The following is a 13,267-nucleotide window of genomic DNA, read 5'->3' on the forward strand; positions in this document are numbered from 1 at the left end:
AAGCGAAGAAGCAGTATTGAGTTAGGTGATAATGGACAGTACAGCATGACAGCGAGGGTCTCTGGTAGTGACTACACCTTGAGAGGTTCCCTGAGACCCAGACTGAAGTCCCAGATCCTAGTGTCAGAATCACTAGGCCCTTAAACAGGGGACAGGATTATCAATCCTACAGTGACATCCCCCTCCCTTCATGGTCTCCACCCTGCCTCCTTCCAAAAGCAGTTTACTCCATGAAAAATTGTATAATATATGTGAGAGAAGAAGTAGTGAGCAGAATTAATAGATGTTACTATTACCTGATACAAACTAATAACTATAATTGAGCAAGAAGTTTGTCTTAACTTGTTGGTAGCTGAAACAAGTGAAAAGTGAAAGTGTGAGTCATGCACTCATGTCTGACTCTTTGTAACCCCATGCACTGTAGCCCACCAGGCTCCTCTGTCCATGGAATTCTCCAGACAAGGCTACTGGAGTAGGTAGCAATTCCCTTCTTCAGGGAATCTTCCCGACCCATAGATCAAACCTGGGTTTCCTGCACTGCAGGCAAATTCTTTACCTTCTGAGCCACCAGAGAATCCCAAAACTGAAACAAAAAGAATACTAAAACCACTGGATTGAACTTGTGCATGGTGACTTTCCTCTTGTGATTATATTGGTTTGTGGGTGTCATAGGTGGAACATCTAGCAACAGAAGATATCATTGCTCTTTGTGAATGTGAAATGTTTCCATCAGTTCCTAAAATCTCTCAAGCCATTATCTCAGTGAATATCACCTGTTGGCTGTGGCAATCCTGTGGCGCCCAGATTGAAGTTCTGTGTTTGTTTCTGCAAGATACACAGGGTATGGAATAATTTTGAAACTAATTTTTTGGTTTGAAAGTGTCCAGACTACAGAGGTAACATAATTGTGAATGAGATAAACTCCAAGTTCCTTTCTTGTCATTGAATTATGCTAATGGGTCAACTATTCCAATCCACTCTTGGACTAAAGGAAGACTAATGTCAGATAGTGGTGGAAGTTTTGGAATCAAGCTGAGAGCAGTTGTCATTCTGGAGTTCCTTGCATTCACAGTAGTAACATTATCCCATCCTCAACAGCAGAAATAAGATTCAGAAACAAGGTCCTACCCTTAGATGCAGGACCAAGGCTCAGTCTCACGGGCAGCACCCAAGAAAAACAGACCCCTAAAACCTTTACTTAATAATAGTTTTGGATTATCTGTTTCAAATCTTCACTCACTCATCTGGCTCCCTGGCTTCTGATGACCTTGGCTTTTGAAACTTTGAGTAATTTTTTTTTTTCTTGAATAATTTCTTTTTTACTTACACTGAAGTATAGTTCATGTGGGCATTCCCGGTCTCTCAGCTGTAAAGAATCTGCCTGTAATGCAGGAGCCAGGAGCAGCAATTTTGATCCCTGGGTGGGGAAGATCCTCTGGAGGAGGGCACGGCAATCCACTCTGGTATTCTTGCCTGGAGAATCCCATGGACAGAGGAGTCTGGATGGCTACAGTCCATGGGGTTGCAAAGAGTCAGACACAACTGAGCAACTTATCGTGCACACATAGTTCACTTATAATATTGTGTTGGTTTCAGGTATACAGCAATGGGATTCACTTATATATATCAGGTGTTAAGCTACGTGGCCTCTTAATGGACACAAAGTTTCAGCTGGGGAAAAGAAAATGTCCTGGAGATGGATGGTGATGATGGTTGCACAGCAGTGTCACTGTACTGAATGCCACTAAACCATATATTTATAAATGATTAAAATGGTAAATTTTGCTATGTAAATGTTAACACAATAAGAAAAATGTAAAGAGAAAAAAGAAAGATAAGAATTGGGACTGGGTGGGTATAGGAGGAGTGGGTGACAGATATCCTGTCTGCTAAGGAAAAGGGTCATGCTTGAGATAAAGAGAGGGAGGTCATTTTGAATCTAGCTGTGGGGGGTAAGAGAGGATAGTTAGAGGAAAGTTAGAGGGTTCAGTTCTTCATAAACATCAGATCAAGAGGCCAGAAATAGGTGAATGGGCTCCACAAATATTCTACAGTTCTTGCATTGATTAAGGAATCCTGTCCGATCTGTTCACATATCTCCTAACCTCCTTACCCCATACACAAAGACATTACACCTGTGTTGCTCCTTGAATGCTTCTATAATCCCATCTTACTGAGCCATGGAAATTTGCACTCACTATATCCTTGTCTCATTTAGCCTTGTCATCCATGTGTGCGTGTGTGCTCAGTTGTGTCTAACCCTTAGCAACCCCATGGACTATAACCCACCAAGCTCCTCTGTCCATGGGATTTCCCAAGCAAAATACTGGAGTGGGTTGCCATTTCCTACTCCAGGGGATCTTCCCAACCAAGGGATCAAATCCACATCTCCTGCATTGCAGGCAGATTCTTTATCAACTGTGCTACCTGGGAAGTCAGCCTTGTTATCAGGGATGCCCTTTTGAATGCCCTCAGATTCAAAATGTACAAATACAACCCACCTCATGTGGGTGAGTAAGTGGGCAGGTCAGCAGGAGAAGCAGTGCTAGAAGCAATCAAGAAATGCCAGGGCTGATGGAAGCTCCTAGGATTTGACTCCAGAGCCTCTCTAAGCTTGTGTTCAGTGGTCTCTGGTCAATACCAAAATCAGATTGATTATATTCTTTGCAGCCAAAGATGGAGAAGCTCTATACAGTCAACAAAAACAAGACCAGGAGCTGACCGTGGATCAGATCATGAACTCCTTCTTGCCAAATTCAGACTTAAATTGAAGAAAGTAGGGAAAACCACTAGACCATTCAGGTATGACCTAAATCAAATCCCTTATGATTATACAGTGGAAGTGAGAAATAGATTTAAGGGACTAGATCTGATAGAGTGCCTGATGAACTATGGACGGAGGTTCATGACATTGTACAGGAGACAGGGATCAAGACCATCCCCATGGAAAAGAAATACAAAAAAGCAAAATGGCTGTCTGAGGAGGCCTTACAAATAGCTGTGAAAAGAAGAGAAGCGAAAAGCAAAGGAGAAAAGGAAAGATATACCCATTTGAATGCAGAGTTCCAAAGAATAGCAAGGAGAGATAAGAAAGCCTTCCACAGCAATCAATGCAAAGAAATAGAGGAAAACAATAGAATAGGAAAGACTAGAGATCTCTTCAAGAAAATTAGAGATACCAAGGGAACATGTTATGCAAAGATGGGCTCAATAAAGGACAGAAATGGTAGGGACCTATAAGAAGCAGAAGATATTAAGAAGAGGTGGCAAGAATACACAGAAGAACTGTACAAAAAAGATCTTCACAACCCAGATAATCACAATGGTGTGATCACTCACCTAGAGCCAGACATCCTGGAATGGGGATGTTGTGTGGGCCTTAGTCAAGTGGGCCTTAGGAAGCATCACTACGAACAAAGCTAGTGGAGGTGATGGAATTCCAGTTGAGCTATTTCAAATCCTGAAAGATGATGCTGTGAAAGTGCCATACTCAATATGCCAGCAAATTTGGAAAACTCAGCAGTGGCCACAGGACTGGAAAAGGTCCGTTTTCATTCCAATCCCAAAGAAAGGCAATGCCAAAGAATGCTCCAACTACGACACAATTGCACTCATCTCACATGCTAGCAAAGTAATGCTCAAAATTCTCCAAGACAGGCTTCAGCAATACTTGAACCATGAACTTCCAGATGTTCAAGCTGGATTTAGAAAAGGCAGAGGAACCAGAGATCAAATTGCCAACATCTGCTGGATCATCCAAAAAGCAAGAGATTTCCAGAAAAACATCTATTTCTGCTTTATTGACTATGCCAAAGCCTTTGACTGTGTGGATCACAATAAACTGTGGAAAATTCTGAACGAGATGGGAATACCAGACCACCTGACCTGCCTCTTGAGAAATTTGTATGCAGGTCAGGAAGCAACAGTTAGAACTGGACATGGAACAACAGACTGGTTCCAAATAGGAAAAGGAGTACGTCAAGGCTGTATATTGTCACCCTGTTTATTTAACTTATATGCAGAGTACATCATGAGAAACACTGGGTTGGAGGAAGCCCAAGCTGGAATCAAGATTGCCCAGAGAAACATCAATAACCTCAAATATGCAGATGACACCACCCTTATGGCAGAAAATGAAGAGAAACTAAAAAGCCTATTGATGAAAGTGAAAGAAGAGAGTGAAAAAGTTGGCTTAAAGCTCAACATTCAGAAAACGAAGATCATGGCATCTGGTCCCATCACTTCATGGGAAATAGATGGGGAAACAGTGGAAACAGTGACAGACTTTTTTGGAGGGGCTCCAAAATCACTGCAGATGGTGATTGTAGCCATGAAATTAAAAGACACTTACTCCTTGGAAGGAAAATTATGACCAACCTAGACAGCATATTAAAAAGCAGCAACATTACTTTGCCAACAAAGGTCCATCTAGTCAAGGGTATGGTTTTTCCAGTGGTCATGTATGGATATGAGAGTTGGACTACAAAGAAAGCTAATGTTGAAGAATTGATGCTTTTGAACTGTGGTGTTGGAGAAGACTCTTGAGAGTCCCTTGGACTGCAAGAAGATCCAACCAGTGCATCCTAAAGGAGATCAGTCCTGGGTGTTCATTGGAAGGACTGATGCTGAAGCTGAAACTCCAGTACTTTGGCCACCTCATGCAAAGAGTTGACTCATTGGAAAAGACTCTGATTCGAAAAGACTCTGATGCTGGGAGGGATTGGGGGCAGAAGGAGAAGGGGATGACAGAGGATGAGATGGTTGGATGGCATCACCGACTCGATGGACATGAGTTTGGGTAGACTCCGGGAGTTGGTGATGGACAGAGAGGCCTGGCGTGCTGCAATTCATGGGGTCGCAAAGAGTTGGACACGACTGAGCGACTGAACTAAACTGAACTGAACCGAACATAGAACTTTGACCTCCAAATTAGCCAGTATCTCCTCTTCAACTTGGCTTCAGCCTCAGCCTTTAAGAAACCAAATTGCTGAACACCCAACGGTAGCATCATTCCTGGCATCTCTGATAATATGTGTGATCTCAATGATCATGAGATTGACTAAGTTACCCTCATGTGTCAATGTGTCAATATCCATGTAACAGAAATAGGACATGTCACTTAGATATATTGTTCTATATTGTTAGAATTTTCAGTTTCAAATATGGGTAAGCATTTTAGATGTAGGACTACAGTTTCCACATATGTTTTAGTCTTTGAGATCCTATCAGTTGAAGTATAAATATATATTTATGAATTCAGAGTGAAATGCTGCAATAATTATGTTGATTGTGAACAACACATTCATTTTATACTGAAAAATAATGAAATTTTTTTCCAATAGTTAAATAGAGAAATAGTTTGTGAGCTTGCTTCAGTGAAATTGCATCATTATCACTGACTAAATTATCAAGCACAGGAGTTGAAAGGAATGAAATCTTCACCTCCATCATCACTATCAGAAAATATAGAAAATTGGACATCTTGGTTACCACGTGTTAACAGCAGTTGCCTGTACCAGCAGAGTTAGCCCTAAATATCTTTCTCTTTCACTTATTTCAGTTGGAAGTAAAGATCTGCTCACAGCTCAAAAGTGCAGTTCACTGACCATACATGTGGTCCAAAAATTGACAGTGTTGAGAAATTATTGTCCCTACAGTAGGTCAAACTCCTACATTTTGACTGCTGAAAATTTAAACAATTACAAATTTAATGACACTTCCAATTTTCTTATTCTCAAGATATTACTTATTTGAAGATAAGAGTGACCAGCATATCCTGATTTGTCTGCAACTGAGGGTGTTCCTGGACACATGACTTGATTAAATCAAGAAAGTCTAGGACACAAGGGAACGAGCAGTGTTATATTCTGCCTCAGTCTTGGATTTGACTCTATATTGTCTTTATTATTTAGCCAAAAATCTATATTTAGTGTATTTCTGCCACTAAAATCTTTCAGTGTTTTTTGACACATATACACCAAGTAACAGAGAAGGCAATGGCACCCCACTCCAGTACTCTTGCCTGGAAAATCCCATGGACGGAGGAGCCTGGTGGGCTGTAGTCCATGGGGTCGCAAAGAGTCGGACACGACTGAGCGACTTCACTTTCACGCACTGGAGAAGGAAATGGTAACCCACTCCAGTGTTCTTGCCTGGAGAATCCCAGGGATGGAGGAGCCTGGTGGGCTGCCGTCTATGGGGTTGCGCAGAGTCGGACACGACTGAAGCGACTTAGCAGCAGCAGCACGCCAAGTAATATTTTGCAGACCACTTTTGCATAGGAGCAGCTAGGAGACCAAGTCTGGAGAGAAAATGGAGAGGTCTGTGTGACTTATTTGCCTGGATGTGGTGGACTCAAATCCCAGGGCCTCATGGACTGACCCCAAATCCTGGGACCCCAGAAATGACCCCTGACACCATGCTTTTTATCCATTTCAACATTTTCTACTCTTCTTATGGGCTTCCCAGGTGGCCCTAGTGGTAAAGAACCTGCCTGCCAATGCAGAAGACTTAAGAGACGTGGGTTTGATCCCTGGGTCAGGAAGATCCCCTGGAGGAGGGCATGGTAATTCACTCCAGTATTCTTGCTTGGAGAATCCCATGGACAGAGGAATCTAGATTGCTACAGTCCATAGAGTCACAAAGAGTTGGGCAGGACTGAAGCGACTTAGCATGCAAACACTTTTCTTAAGATTTCTATGGTTGACTTTCTTATAGGACAAGGAATCTGCCTAGGATCTTACTTCTTAGCATGCCTGATACTCCAGTTTTCATTTGCCAAGCCCTATGCCTCACCTGAGTCTTTTAAATAAATGTTTTTGTTAGTTGAAGACAAGTTAGTGTGTTGCTTTGGAGTTTTTAAACACTGCCTAGATTAATGAGCCAAGACCAGTAGTACTTTGCTTCCTCAGTGTGCTGGAACACAGTGCAACAGCTCAGTAGGCATGTTTCTGCCCTTGAGATGGCTTCTTTGATATAAGATTATTTGGTTGAAATTCAACCTTCAGTTTGTGAAGGAAAAAAGCTGGTCAAATATCCAATAAGATGATAAGTCTGTATTTGGGGGATTTAAAAAGATTTCTTTCTGAAAAAGAGAAGGAAGATGTTGATGAGATGATGATAAGTAACTAGCATTTATTATGATAATGTTCTGAGTACTTTACTTGTTTTAACCTTTTTAATCCTCACAGCAACTTAGTTATGTACTGTTATTGGCTTGGAAACTGAGACCGTAGTCACAAAACTAAGAATTGGTAGAATCATGATTTGCACCCAAGGTACCCAAGCTTCAGTACACTCTGGTATTTTTTATGATGGATAAAATATGGTCTTTAATATTTCAGTAGCACAATTTTGTAGCTAGTGTGTGAAAGAATATTTTTCTCATTGCAACTTTAAACTTAATTTTTCATCAGAAATGAATTTTTCTCACCCAAGAAGACATGATCATGAAATCTTGAAATGTTACATGAGATTCACTGCTTATAATTTGAATCAATGCCAGTGTTCTCTTATTGGTAAAGAAACATATAACCCATCCTATACAGCAGGAGAGACTTCTCTGGTGGCTCAGTGGTAAAGAATCCACCTGCCAACAACACAGGAGACGCAGGCCCAATCCCTGGGTTAGGAAGATCCCCTGGAGAAGGAAATGCCATGGACAGTGGATCCTGGTAGACTACAGTCCATGGGGTCACAAAAGAGTTAGACACTACTTAACAACAACAACAAAATACAGTAGGAGCGGCAGGGAGGGTGTAGAAGAACTGTCAGGAAGGTTAAGTGGAAACCAAAGAACCTGAGGCAATTTGCTTAGAACATTGTTTTCAACCAAGAGAAGAAAAAAATCATGATCACATTTCTAAAATGACTCTGCACTCATATTATAATAATGACTCAAAACTCACCATCTGAATTTTAGGTACAGATCAGCCTTATATGTATGTACCCCTCAAAATCATCTGCCCATCATTGGAGACCCAAAGATATTTAGCAAAATATGAAAGACACAATGATCTCGCGAATCCTTCCTGCTCTAGAATTTGATGATTCTAAATCAGACGCTTCACAGCTAGACTACATTCTCTAATTGTCCCAAATAGCAAAAAAGGGCAAGAATCCAACGGGTTTGTTTTCTACACCAGTTGGACTCATACTTAGGCTAAAAATATCTAACCTATAAAATGCTGTTATTATTGGTCATAAATAGATCAAGATGACTTACCACTGTGAAAATTAATAGAATACTTCTGGCTGTATTAGAACTTGTTTGAGATATACAAATCACTCTCATGGAATTATTCAAGGCTCATACAATCCTGAGAATTAAGAGTTTTCATCTGTGACTCATAAGTAAAGAAAAGGAGAAATAGAAATGCCAAGGGTTTCTTTAGAGTCACACAGTATTTTGATTGCAATTTTGCACTATATATAGACTGATAATTACACATGCATGATTAACCAAAGAACTTCATATTTGTGATATTAGAAGAGGGCATCAGAAGAGATAACCAATACTGTGGCATAAAGCTAATTTCAAAAATGACAAACCAGGATTGAAAAAATCCTGTCATTAATTTCTGCTAACACTGTTTATCCCTCATAAAAATATGAATAAAAATCTCAAGGCTTTAGGAATCTATATCAGATCAGGTATGTTTTTATTCTCTTACTTTCTCTCTAATACATACATATATACATATACATACATATATATATATACATACATATATATATATATGTATATATATATTTAGCTTCTCTGATGGTAAAGAAGTGAAGTGAAGTGAAAGCCACTCAGTCATGTCCGACTCTTTGTGAGTCCATGGAATTCTCCAGGCCAGAATACTGGAGTGGGTAGCCTTTCCCTTCTCCAGGGGATCTTCCCAACCCAGGGATTGAACCCAGGTCTCACGCATTGCAGGCAGATTCTTTACCAGCTGAACCACAATGGTGGTAAAGAATCTGCCTGCAATTCAAGAGACATATGCAAAAGACATGGGTTTGATCCCTGTGTCAGGAAGATCATCTGGAGGAGAAAATGGCTATCCATTCCAGTATTCTTACCTGGAAAATCCCATGGACAGAGGAGCCTGGTGGGCTACAATCCATGGGGTCACGGAGTTGAACACAACTGAGCATGCAAGCATATGGGCTTAATTTAATTTTAAGGTAGGCAGAACACCTACTTACAGAATTATATATAATGAATGGTGCCTGTGTTTAACTCTATTAAAAATTGAGGTGCTTTGTGCATGGAATGTACTTCACAGAGATATTCATGCTAATGGAATTGATTCAATGAAAATCATGCACTTTCAAGAGTTATACCCATATTATTTATTAAAGAAACAAATTCTATTTGCTAAAAATGTAGAAAACAGCTATTCATTTTTCAATATGCCTAGATAACTATTGCCAGGGATGTCTCTTTCTGTTGATTTCCATCCAGTACATATAATGCACATTAAAACTGAAAATTCACAGAACAAAAAATATTTATTGTCATGTTTATATTTGGGAGGTAAAGGTCTACCATTTGGTTGAGAAAGGAAGACTGATGCCAAGATAACATAACTGATAGAAATAGAAATTCCCCAGCCTAACTCATTTTTTCCCTTTTATTCCATCACTAGACTGGAGTGACTTGCCACTATTGCCTGAAGTTGGAGCTCTGGCTGCACCAGTTATATTCACCCTTGGGGTAAAGAAACCCATTTGTGGTTTAACTTCAAATGAAAATCAGCAGAAACCAAATAAAAAGTAATTAAGAACAGAATTCAGCTTGTTTCTTTATATTTATGTATTTATATTTTTCCTTATATGTGCTTGCTGTTTCTGTTTGTTTATTCATTTATTTTAAATATACTTACTCACATGACTTTGGTCTCATATATTTGAACAAAATGCCGTTCAAAAATACTATTCTCAGTTCCTGAGAAAAAGATAAAGTTATGTCAGCCTTAGCCATTACAAGATTAGTTTTTTACTAGGACTAGAAACCTAAGAAATTCCAAAATATGCCATGGCCTGAAAAGTGAACCCATTACCTGTATATCTGGGGTGGATTTTAGTCAGCTGGACAAATGATTGTGAACTTCCCAATAGTTCCCATGACTGATGCTAACTCACTAAATTGTAAAATCAAGGTTTCCATTTTTGTGTGTGTCAGAAATTATTGTAGTTGAGGGAAATATTTTTTCTTTGATTACTCATAACTATGATATGGCTATTGGAGAAACTCAAACAACATTTTCAAGGGTATAAAAATCCATTACAGTCACAAGACCATGATAACTAAATTTTAACCCTGAAACTAATTCTTGTAGCTTTTTGTCTTTTCATAACAAGACTTTTTCCTTTTCAGATAAAAAAAGCATCCATGAATCATGCCTCAGTCATATCCATTAGGAGATAAATTATATTGTATCCATAGGTTGCATATTAAAAAATGCATTGTAACTCATCATAATATTGGATTATTTATTCTCAGCATTGGTGATTCATAGACATGTATTCATCTCAGTACTGCCCACAAAACCTAGCATAATGCTTTGCACATAGAAGGTGATTTATTTATGATTACTGTGATGATTATATGTTTGTTTATCACAATATATAGAATCCATAAGCTAACACTCTACATCCTGCCAGTATTTATGATTCTCTCCAGATAGACTTGAGTAGGGTAACATCTGCTTATGAGAGACATTTATTCACATAAAGTTGCTTTCAAACTCTTACCTTGATACAAGGAGTTGGAATTTGTTGTCATATTTTGATAATCTATGTTTAGAATAACAGTGATAAGTAGGAGTAGCCTAGGACACATGAATGGCCACGGGTCACAGTTCAGTTCAGTTCAGTCACTCAGTTGTGTCCGACTCTTTGCAACCCCATGCACGCCAGGCCTCCCAGTCCATCACCAACACCCGGACTCCACCCAAACCCATGGCCATCGAGTCGGTGATGCCATCCAACCATCTCATCCTCTGTCATCCCCTTCTCCTCCTGTCCTCAATCTTTCCCAGCATCAGGGTCTTTTCAAATGAGTCAGCTCTTCACATCAGGTGGCCAAAGTATTGGAGTTTCAGCTTCAACCCCAGTCCATCCAATGAACACCCAGGACTGATCTCCTTTAGGGTGGACTGGTTGAATCTCCTTGCAGTCCAAGGGACTCTCAAGAGTCTTCTCCAGCACCACAGTTCAAAAGCATCAATTCTTCAGTGCTCAATTTTCTTTATGGTCCAACTCTCACATCTATACATGACCACTGGGAAAACCATAGCCTTGAATAGATGGCCTTTGTTGGAAAACTAATGTCTCTGCTTTTCAATATGCTGTCTAGGTTGGTCATAACTTTCCTTCCAAGGAGTAAGCGTATTTTAATTTCATGGCTACAATCACCAACTGCAGTGATTTGGGAGCCCAGAAGAATAAAGTTAGCCACTGTTTCCACCATTTCCCCATCTACCAGCCATGAAGTGATGGGACTGGATGCCATGATCTTCATTTTCTGAATCTTGAGCTTTAAGCCAACTTTTCCACTCTCCTCTTTCACTTTCACCAAGAGGCTCCTTAGTTCTTATTCACTTTCTGCCATAAGGGTGGTGTCATCTGCATATCTGAGGTTATTGATATTTCTCCCGGCAATCTTGATTCCAGCTTGGGCTTCCTCCAACCCAGCATTTCTCATAATGTACCCTGTATATAAGTTAAATAAGCAGGGTGACAATATACAGCCTTGACGTACTCCTTTTCCTATTTGGAACCAGTCTGTTGTTCCATGTCCAGTTCTAACTGTTGCTTCCTGACCTGCATACAAATTTCTCAAGAGGCAGGTCAGGTGGTCTGGTATTCCCAACTCTTTCAGGATTTTCCACAGTTTATTGTGATCCACACAGTCAAAGGCTTTGGCATAGTCAATAAAGCAGAAATAGATGTTTTTCTGGAACTCTCTTGCTTTTTCGATGATCCAACGAGTGTTGGCAATTTGATCTCTGGTTCCTCTGCCTTTTCTAAATCCAGCTTCAACATCTGGAAGTTCATGGTTCATGTGCTATTGAAGCCTGGCTTGGAGAATTTTGAGCATTACTTTGCTAGCATGTGAGATGAGTGCAATTGTGTCATAGTTTGAACATTCTTTGGCATTGCCTTTCTTTGGGATTGGAATGAAAACAGACCTTTTCCAGTTCTGTGGCCACTGCTGAGTTTTCCAAATTTGCTGGCATATTGAGTGCAGCACTTTCACAGCATCATCTTTTATGATGATGCTCATCAATAGCTCAACTGGAATTCTATCACCTCCGCTACCTTTATTCATAGTGATGCTTCCTAAGCCCCTCTTGACTTTGAATTCCAGGATGTCTGGCTCTAGGTGAGTGATCACACCATTGTGGTTATCTGGGTCATGAAGATCTTTTTTGTATAGTTCTTCTGTGTGTTCTTGCCACCTCTTTCTAATATCTTCTGCCTCTGTTAGATCCATATCATTTCTGTCCTTTATTGTGCCCATCTTTGCATGAAATGGTCCCTTGGTATCTCTAATTTTCTTAAAGAGATCTCTAGTCTTTCCCATTCTATTGTTTTCCTCTACTTCTATTCATTGATCACTGAGAAAGGCTTTCTTATATCTCCTTGCTCTTCTTTGGAACTCTAGGTTTAGGTGGGTATATCTTTCCTTTTCTCCCTTGCCTTTCACTTCTCTTCTTTTCTCAGCTATTTGTAAGACCCCTCAGACAACCATTTTGCCTTTTTGCATTTCTTTTTCTTGAGGATGGTTTTGATCACTGACTCCTGTACAATGTTATGAACCTCATCCATAGTTCTTCAGGCACAATCAGGAGAGCAATCTGCTTTACTCGTCTACCATTCTCATCAAGAAATACCCACTTAGGTGTGTGCACACTAAGCCACTTAAGTTGTCTCCAACTGTGTGCATCACTATGGATTACCAGTCTCTTTTGTCCATGGAATTCTCCAGGCAAAACACTTGAGTGGGTTGCCATGACCTCCTCCAAGGGATCTCCCTGACACAGGGACTGAACCTGCATCTCTTACATCTACCCATATTGGCAGGTAGGTTTTTGTTTTTGTTTTTGTTTTTTACCACTAGTGCCACTTAAAGAGCCCACCCTTCCTGGTAGTCCAGTGGTTAAAAATCCTAGTTGCAATACAGGGAACATCGGCTAAATCTCTGGTCAGGGAACTATGATCCCACATGCCTCGGAGCTGCAACCACTGAGCCTGCGTGCTCTAGAACCTGTGT

The 13,267-nt window shown here is 40.2% G+C and overlaps 1 long non-coding RNA gene across 1 annotated transcript; it reads left to right on the forward strand.

Moving 5' to 3' along the window:
- Nucleotides 1–671: 671 nt before the first annotated feature.
- LOC129644876 (uncharacterized) lies at nucleotides 672–9,739 on the forward strand. Its single transcript, XR_008711030.1, has 3 exons — nucleotides 672–841; nucleotides 2,671–2,802; nucleotides 9,636–9,739. It is a non-coding gene; the product is annotated as an uncharacterized LOC129644876 (long non-coding RNA).
- Nucleotides 9,740–13,267: the final 3,528 nt, after the last annotated feature.

This window comes from Bubalus kerabau, chromosome 2 (genome assembly GCF_029407905.1).
Source record: "Bubalus kerabau isolate K-KA32 ecotype Philippines breed swamp buffalo chromosome 2, PCC_UOA_SB_1v2, whole genome shotgun sequence".
Taxonomy (NCBI): domain Eukaryota; kingdom Metazoa; phylum Chordata; class Mammalia; order Artiodactyla; family Bovidae; genus Bubalus; species Bubalus kerabau.